General features: G+C 38.1%; 1 pseudogene; it reads left to right on the top strand.

The window, feature by feature from the left end:
• Window positions 1-10,141, top strand: part of LOC102864724 — a 39,715-nt pseudogene that overhangs the window by 5,699 nt on the left and 23,875 nt on the right.

Genomic DNA, 10,141 nt, shown 5'->3' with positions numbered 1-10,141 from the left:
AATTATAGCAGCACATAAATGAAGATGTGATGGTCCAGAAGTTGAAAGTTACTGTCCCAAGCACATGACTCATTATTTACAATCAAAGACTTGAGGCCAGAAACATTGACCAAGCAGGAACCTATGAAGAAAAAGTGTTTATGAAAATACCCAGCCAGAGGGAATACCGTGATTTGCCTTCAAACCAAAATAGAAGGGATTGATATTGGCCAGTAGAATTTCATACATGTTGCCTTTACGTTTTACACAATGCTTGCCTCTCTTACAGTCCTTATAACCACCACAGAAGAAAGGATGTGGCTTTACTGATACTGTTTTTCGTCCATTCCCCTATGGGAAAGGGCAGGTTTGGTTCCTGAGATAAGGCCCAACAAGTGGAGAAATGAAACAGAGACCAGAAAAATGGATGCTTGTCTCCATTTATTCCCCTCAAGGATTCTCTCTTCTCTTTTAGATTAATTCCTTCCCCTCCTCTGTGCTCAGTGCTCGAATGATGGCCTCCTGAATACTTGGTCAGCCTGGTTTGTGCTTTCCCATGAAGTTCCTCAATTTTTCTTCACACAATCCAATTGATCAATCCTCTGGCCCTTTTCTTCAACGAAAGTCCATCAGATTTCCTATAGTTAGAAGTTATTCCTCTGCTATCCTATAAAGGTGTTACCCTCTACCCGCCTTCTGTCCAATATGTGTTTGTTTTGTGGTTTGTTTATTCTAATCTTAGAAAAGTTAGAATCCAAAGAACTTAAATTGAAGATGTTACTTGGATCTTCAGAAACCTTTTTCAGCTGATGGATCCTTTGCAACTCTATGACCACTCCATGCAAGTTCTCACCTCATAAAAAATATATGATTTGAATCCTATCAGCAATTTGAGTATGTGAATTTTAACTTAATCTGCCTATTTACCAGGAAAGGAAGCACAGAATTGGCTTGTATCTTTCGCAACCTGTTTTTCTCAGTTAAATAGTTTATAGGTTGCCTGCTTACTGGTATATGTTTGTAAATGTTTGGTGGGTTTTTGGTTTTGGGGGTTTTTTTGTTTGTTTGTTTTGTTTTGTTTTTTCCAAATGTAGAAATTCTTTGATTTTACTAACAAAAGTGCATTGTTAAGTGCATTGTTGTCTCACCCTGGTAGAAAAGCCTAATGACCACTTCCAGATGAGGAGGCAGTCTTTGATGGAAGCTCACTGTCTTCGCAGATCTGTAATAAAGTGCATATGGATATTGCAATCTGTCTGTCTTATTGGCAATTGACTATGGAAGAAACCCCTTGCATTCAGTAACACAATTCTCATATCACCTTCTTCATGTAGTCCAGCTTCTCAAAGTATTTGCTCAGCATGCAAATTGAATAGCTGGAGAAAGAGTATAATCATGCTGCATATCTTTCTTGACTTTAAATCAAACAGTATCCCTTTTTCTGTTTAAATGACTATTCCTTGGTCTATGTATGGTTTTGAATAAACATGATTAAGTTTTCTGAAATTTTAATTCTCCTTAATATTATCCATACATGTGTGTTATGATCCACACAGGTGATAATCTTTACATAATTAAATAAACATATTGGTATTCTCTATTTTCAGACACAATCCATCTAAAATCAGCAATTCTTGCCTTGTTCCATAGCCAGCTTGAAATTCTAGCTTTTCTTTGTCTATGTAGTGATTATTTATTTACCAGATAGGAAGTATCCTGAAGCAGTCTAACTCTACAGAGGTTTTGATTTCTGGTTCTGGTGAGATTCTGGAACATTGTTTACTGGCCATTGGATGTGAGCTGATTGTTTCTGGCCTCCTATTTAAAAGGGCATTTATTCACCAGTAAGGGTCTGGGGTCCAGGTGGGGAGTACGCTGAAGCACTCTGTCTCTACAGAGGTTTTGATTTCTGGTCGTGGTGAGAATCTGGGGCCTTGCTTACTGGTCATTAGCTGTAAGTTGATTGTATTCGGCCTCCTATTTTAAAAGGCATTTATTGACCAGCAAGGGTCTGGGATCCAGGTGGAGAGTATTCTGAAGCAGTTAGCCTCTATAGAGGAATAATGAGAAAGTTATACAAGTGTTAAGTCTTTTGCTCATAGAGGTGATATGAGTCATCTACGACTCGCCAGCACTTAACAACAACAACAACAACAACAACAACGACGACGGTGAAAGAGCTCTGTTGGCCTAGTGGATAGAAAGTTGTGCTACAAAGCCAAAGGTAGGTGATTTTAATCTATAGCCCTCAGGCCTGGTTTTAATTGTTTGGTCAAACATTCCTCTAAGCAGTATAGCACTGGTCTGTCTATTTGCTGTACAGAGGTAACTCATGGTTGCTGTGATGCTAAACACTGTGACACTGATATGCCAAATGTAATAATGGGTACCCATGGTGAACAGTGTTTGGTGGAGCTCCCTGATTAAAACAAACTTGGAAGCAGGAGTGGTATCTAATTTCAAAATAGTTTGCCTCTAGAAACTCTACGAACATGGAGAAAGAATGAAAGTTATACAAGTGTTCAGGTCTTCTGTTCTTAAGGTTGCTATGAGTCATCTATGACTAGACGGCACTTAACAGCAACAACAACAATGGAGTGATTACTTTCTGTCAAATCACTAAAACTAGATTTATTGCAATGCTGGAGTCCAATTATGATTGCTTATATTGTATCAGCTTGAGTTTTTTTTTTTTAACAATATACATATAATAGACATCTAACATTTATGTTGAAATTATTCTCTAGATTTTCTCCTGGAAAGATAGTTCTGCCTAAGGTACAGCTGGAGATTGCATCTTAATAAATATGGTGCAGAATTTATAAAAACAAAACCTGAGTATAACACTTACTGATTCTGTAGTATAGTAACATGGATTGAATACAACACAATACAATTTAGCAAATGAGAATAGTTAAAGATGTAGCTTTCATTTTTATTTACTTTCCTGAAAGATCAAGAAAATTTTTCTAACTATTCATGACAAGATCTCAGAAAAATCTTTTTCTTCAATTTCATTTCAGTTAGAATGAAGTAAAAGGATGTAAGTGTTATTTAGCAAGTGGAGGATAGAAAATCTGTGAAGGCAATGATGAAATTCTCTCTAGAAACTTAAAAACCAAGAACAGCAAATGTGAGTCAGGTAAGATTTCCAATTAGCGTATTTTAACATTGTGGTTGCTGGTAAGTTAATTCTAATTCATGATGATCCCATGTGTCCAGAAATCAACTGATCTATAGGGGTTTTAAGGTTGTGTATCCCTTTGGAAGCAGATCACAAGACCTGTCTTCCAAGGCTTTTCTGGGTGAGTTCAAACTGCCAACCTTTCAGCTAGTAAGTGAGGGTTTACTTGCTTGTGTCACTCAGGGATTCAATACTTTCTCCTATTATTTATAACAATATAGACAATTTTCCCACATACATGCACACACACCACGCATACTAAACACACAAATACCAAACTCATAAAAATCAATGCTGTCATGTCAGAGCCAACTAACAGCCAACCCTCCTTTCAGAGGCTACTAATTGCACTGGAAAAAATTGTCCATGTTTGTCAGGCAGAATCACGGGTGGATTGAGACCACCAGAAAGGCATCATCTGTGGTTAGCAGCATGACTTCCTATGAACTATGCTACCGGAGCTCCTGACTAAGATATAGGCCATGGCAATTATAACTCTTTTTTTCCTATAATTTTGAATTATAGTTTTTTAAACTATACAGGAGAAGGACGAAGATGTTTTATATTGTTTTCCTCAGTCCCTCTTATAATATCCTCCAACCACCTTCTGCCACCCACACACATATCCATCATTAAAAAAAAAATCTTTTCTGATTAATTAGTTTAGAAAATAAGTGGAAGAACTGTATATCCTCTATTGCTGCCATTGTAAAATGCTGTCCGGTAAATCCTGGTTCATAGTGACCCCATGTGACCTACTAGAAGACCCCCATAAAGATTTTTTTTACTCTAATAGGAGATTGCCAGGTCTTTCACCCATAGAACTGATGGTTGCATTTAGGTTAGCGGTTGAGTAGTTAATCACTGAGCCACTAAGGCTCCTTTCATGTCCATTGTTGTTGTTGTTGTTTTTTGTCATCTCGTCTTCTGCTCCTCGTAGCCCTCTGTACCGTAGTTGTGAACTCTGTCCTATCTTGAGACAAACTTACTGCCTCAGACACACCCCCAATCCACATTATACGAGTTACTATGTCAACCCATCTCCTCCAGGGTCTTCCTCTCCTGCACTGTCTCTCTATCCTTCCAAGCATGACGTCCTTCACCATAGACTGGTCCCTCCTGGTTACATACCTGAAGTACATGAGACTCAGCTTCAAAATCTTTTCCTATAAGGAGCAACTTGGTTTTACCCTTTGCAGGACAAAACTGTTAGTTATCGTGACAGTCCTTGGAATGTTTAATACCCTTCTTCAGTGCCACAACTCAAAGACATCAATTCTTCTGGATGGACATGTTCACCTAGCTTCATGTTCAATGCAACTTGAAGATGAAGAGGTAGAATTCTTCATTTCATACTTCCTTCACTCAAGAAACACTTCAGGATGCTTTCTAAAAATGAAACATTTTCTTCTGGAGATCTGTGAAAATATGTTTAATAAAATGGGCAAAGATACTGTCCCCATGAAGCTTACACTCTTTAGAAAAGGAACTGTTCAATAAATAAATGATGTTTACTCCCTATTATGTGCTATGAAGGATAGAATAAACAGAGAGGAAAGAAGGTGCTATTTTATAGAGTTTGTCAAGGAAATATTTTCTAAAGGAGTAAAACCTGAGTAAGAAACGGAATAAAGAGAGAAATGAGATTGGAGGCAAGATGAAGAGGTTGTGGGGAGGCGCTGACAAGCCCACATTGTTTTTTAATACCTTCATTTCATTTATGAATGGAATGCTTTTTTGCTCTTTTTCTTTCCCTCTTTTATTATTATTTTTTTTTCCTTAAGAAATCCTGTGCTTCTTGAAATGTGAAATAGGTGAAGGAAAATACAGTTCGGGACCATTAATTGTGCTTTCTTATTGAGTATATAAATTTGATGTCAAACGGGCCTGGCTGAATGGTATATACTTATTTCAAAAATATCATTTCTGTGAGGCATTGCTGCATCATCCTATTGATTTAGGGATTGGTGTGATTGTGCCTGATGCTTTTATGAAAGGCAGGCTATTAACAAACTAAATTGAAAAACTAGTGAGTCCGCCTTTCCGGGCCCAATCCAGCATGCCGCCCATGTGAGGCTTAAATGGGAAAATACTGTAAAAAGACTTATTTTAATGCGACACACTCTTCATTGCAATCCATAAACCTTATCTGCTGTGAAGGGGTGGGGGGGATCCTACAAGATAGAATTCACATGCTCGGGCAGCAATCTTCCTCTGGTTTCTCTCCCACCCACGGCAACATTAATCTTTTCATTTCAGAAGCTGACTCTCTTTTGACCTTGTTGGACATTAGGATTAAAATCTTGTGTAAGACAAGGTAGCTCTAAGAGAGTCAGAGAAGGCATAGATGCTAATGCAGAGAGCTGCTGCACATGTCCGGGGAATTGTCATTTCTATTGCATCCTTGGTGTGGGACTGGAAGATTAAACATGGAATATGAAGGTTGAAATGTATTAGATTTTACAGAGTTCAACCTTCTTGCTTTATAAATAGAAACTGAGGCACAAATAAAGAATAATGGTTTTCCACTATCACTGACGGCAGAGTGTAGGCCCCAGAGGTATTTTTACCAATCTCTCTAACTCATTTAAATCCCACCTGCCCGCATTCTATACATCGCCCCATGAAGGATGACCCAAGGGAGTGCTAAGAAGAGTCTGCTGCCTTAAATACACAGAAGAGAATTTGTTTCTGAGAAGTAAATGCTTCCACGAATTTACAAGAGGTCTCTTGATGGTGCAAGTTGTTTGAGACTATCTCCTCTCCTAAAAATTGATGATTTGATCTCACGTAGAGGTTTCACAGAAGAAAAGCCTGGTGATCTGCTTCTGTAAATATTTCAACCAACGAAACCAAATGGAGCTCAGTCCACTTGCATAACACATGGGGTCACTGTGGGTCAGAACTAAACCCACAGCAACAGGTTCGATTCTTGGTGGTGTGAACTCATAGGACAAACTTTAGACTTTTGGACTTTAAAGAAGTGATACGGTGGTAAAGTTTTTAGCTCTATGGCTGTGTACAACTTCTTGTTTTTACGTGCCATCAAGTCACCTATGACTCATAGTGACCCTGTATGTACAACAGCCCTAAACTTTACTCTATCCTGTACCAATTTTATTGTCTCTGACAGACCTAGCCTCATTACCGCAGTCACTGAATCAATCCACCTCTTTGAGGGTCTTCCTCTCTTGTGCTATCCCTCCACCCGCCTAAGCATGACACCACTCTCCAAGGACTGATCCTGTTTTGCAACATGTCCAAAGTATGTCAGATGAAGCTTCAGAATCCTTGCCTCCAAGGAGCAGCCTGGCTTCACTCTCTCCAGGATGAACTTGTTTGTTCTCCTAACAGTCCATGGTATATTCAATACTCTTCTCCAGCAACACAGCTCAAAAATGTCAATTTGCCTTCTATCATCCTTAGTCATTGTCCAGCTTTCTAAAGCATAGCAACTAACTGCAAAGACCATGGCATGTATCAGGCATACCATAAGTTTATTTCCTAGCTGAGTTCCTGATTCCTAATAGCCTTTTGAGAAAGAAGCCTCAACTGGAAGGATGCAGTACCATTGGATACTGTTCAATCATGACAAAGACTATAATATGGGACCAATTTAATAATATAGCTAAAACCTTAATATCATCATTTCAAAAAAAATATAATGCTATTATCAGAGAAAACCATTAAACCAAAGGTATATTTACAACCTACCAAGTCTGCAATGTGCTACACAAGAGGGTATATAAAAGAAAGAGATGAGTGAAGCCTTTTTAAAGACTTTTCTTTATACTTTAAGGGTCTCTAACTTATGCGAGGGAGAAGATGTATCATGAATCAAATTGTGCTGTCCCAAAATATGTGTTTCCTGGCCATAATACCAATGATACAATATGTTAGTTATATCATGATGTAATCATCTCCATGGTATGATATGATGTCATCACTTCTGATTCAATGTTAGGGGATTAGTATGGGATGCAACACCTTTAATTTAGTCATAACGCTAATCCTATATAAGGGGAGCTTCAGGAGTGTGACTTGTATGACTTCTTATATTTGAAGAGATAAAAAGGAAAAAAAATATGAGTAGATAGAGGGGTAATCTCAGTACTATTAAAAAACAGTCTTGGGAGCTAAGTGCATGTTTTAGATCCAGGTTCCCACACTTTGAAGTTCCTAGAGACACAAAAAGAAAGTTTACCCCCAGACCTGACACCCTAAATTTTGATTACTAATCTCTTTTTTGAGAGAGTAAATGATTGTTTCTTCAAGTAATTCACTTGTATCTCTGCTACTAAGGTCACTAAAACAGAATTCCAATAGTAGGAATGTGATGCTGTTCTAACGGATTTTGGTATTAGGTCAACGGATTTTGGTATTAGGTCATCCGTAGAGTCTTTATGAGTTTTAAAGTGCTTAACAGGGAAGTTCCAGATTTCCTTGAAAAGATTGTTGAAAAAATTGTGCACATGAACAACAATAATGAAGAGTCAGAAGGAAAGAAGAAGAATTTTAACATAGGAGATAGCACTGATGATAAGAAACAGTGTCCAAGTAAGAACAGCAGCAGAACACAGCAGAGGATATCAGTGTAGAAATGGAGATCAGAAGATGATGTTGCAAGAACAGGCCCAGAGAATGAGAGCTGGTTGAGAGCTTTCAAGTAGGATGCATTCTTGGAGAGTTCAGTGCCACTGGGCATTTGTTGGTGGATTTACGCTTGTGAGCCCATAGAGCTAGAGACCTTTAGACCAAACCTTACTGGTGGGGATTAATCAGGAGTGTTAAAGAGCTTTGTAACACTTGCTGAAACATGGCAAGAAAGTGAGTGGGAGACCGAGGAACTATGAAAACGAAGTTGAGAAGACAAAGAACATGTGACTCAGAGCTGCCTCAGTCTCAGTGGGTCAGATTACAACTCCGGCTTCTGGGACACCTAAAGACGGGGTCACAGTTTCCTAAATTTTGAAGAGTTGGTTCGTCACTGCGTTTTTGAATAAAAGGCTACTCTCAAGATATGAACACTACCCATAGCTGTGGGATCAGGACTGCTATGCCTGAGAGGACAGGCTCAGTCTCTAATTGGACTAAAAGGATTAGGATTAGGGTTAGGATTAAAGTTAGGGTTAGGGTTGTTAATGAATGCAAAATCTTTCATAGAAAATTGACAATATGACAAATGAATTACAATATCCATACACACTTTATTACAGATCTGGGAGGACAGCGAGTTGACCTCAAAGACTGCCTCCCTGTCTGGGAGTAGTTATTAGGTTTTCATACCAGGGTGAGACAACAGCTACTTAACAATGCACTTTGGTTAGTAAAATCAAAGAATTTCTACATTTGAAAATAAACATTCACACATATATCAATAAACAGACAACCTGTAAACTAGTTAACATATAGCTGAGAAAAACAGGTTTTAGAAAGATAAGAATTAATTATTTCCTGGTAAACAGGCAGATTAAGTTACAATTTACATATGACTGGGGAAAACAGCTTCAAAGAGGTAACTGCTGATCTAGGACATGCATCCCTTCTCCTGGTAAACAGACAGATTAAGCTAATTTACATAACGAAAGAAAAGAAATTAAGAATTCTAAGGCCAAGTAACTAGTTTTGCAGGCTGAAGAAAACTGATATCAGTTTTATAACTGTATAATAACTGATACATATATAGAGAATTCTGGACTTATTAATACCACCCCATCAGGGTCTGGGTTATGGTTACGGTTATGTTATGGTTAGGGCCGCCAAAGCAAAAGGAACCAAGTTCTCTCACTTGTCTTGGAAGACGGAGAGGAAGCCTACTGTCAAGGAACCTTGAAGACCTTGAGGTCTACAGAATAGGGTCCTTGACTAGGTTGTCTCACAGAACAGAGCATTGTTTTGGGATTTTCCCCCCAACCTTTAAAAATAATATAAGTTTTCTTATTGCTGTGTCTGGTTCCCAGTATACCTTCTTTCCCTCTAATTTCTTCTATGTATAATAGGAATGTCTACTTTGTGCCTATTCTACTACTGAATTTTAGCAACAGATAGCTTATATTCTAGGTCAAAAATGCTGTTTTGTTCCAAGACGGAATTTGGACTTAGAGTTAAAGGTTCAAGATGATGTGATAGAGTTCTATGTCGTGAAAGATGTGAATCTTTGGGAGCTAAAGGGTAGAATATCATGACTTAAATCAGGTCTGCAACAGTCCTGAAGACATTTGAATCCACTAGCTGATCTACAGGAGACAAGGATAGGCAAGCTCCGTCAGAATCTTTTACTGTCTCTGAAAACCCACTGGAGGGTCAGTTGATTCTGACTCAAAGGCACATAACAGCAACAACAATATGTCAACATTTTATGTCAGGATAAGTCTTGAAATGTTCTTTCTGATGATGACTGCAACTTCATTCCTCTTCAATTTGTTATCCTGGAATAGACTTTTTGGTTGACTTAGTCAAGATAGCCAATATCTGTCTGATTCAGCTCACTAATGTCTAGGTAATTTTTTACAAATTCCCATTTTCCTAGATTCATGCCTCATATATTGCATCTTCCAATTCCTAATGGATGTTTACAGATATTTTACCTCATTTTAAAACAAACCACATCAACAAAGAAAGTTCAATCAGCAAATGGAAGTCCTAAAAGCTTTTACCCATCAACATTATTAAGGTAGATTGACTAGTTGTGTTTAAAGTGACTTCCAACCTGAGAAGCCTATCTTCTGATATCATTAGATAATACCTCATTGTTATTCATAAGATTTTTACTGGCTATTGATAGCAGATGAGTTGTGGGAGGATATCAAAGGGAACATCCAAGAAGAGTGCAAACGTTCTTTACAAAGACAGAAGAGGAAGAAAAGACCAAAATGGATGTCAGAAGAAACTCTGAACATTGCACTGGAGTGCAGAGAAGCCAAAGCACAAGAAGAATTCAAGATGCTAAAGAGCTGAACAGAAGATTTCAAAAGGCAG

Source organism: Elephantulus edwardii, unplaced genomic scaffold (genome assembly GCF_000299155.1).
Source record: "Elephantulus edwardii isolate Elephantulus edwardi_28Jun2011 unplaced genomic scaffold, EleEdw1.0 scaffold00076, whole genome shotgun sequence".
NCBI lineage: Eukaryota > Metazoa > Chordata > Mammalia > Macroscelidea > Macroscelididae > Elephantulus > Elephantulus edwardii.
The sequence above is the reverse complement of the archived record's forward strand: the minus strand, read 5'-3'. Positions and strand labels throughout refer to the sequence as shown.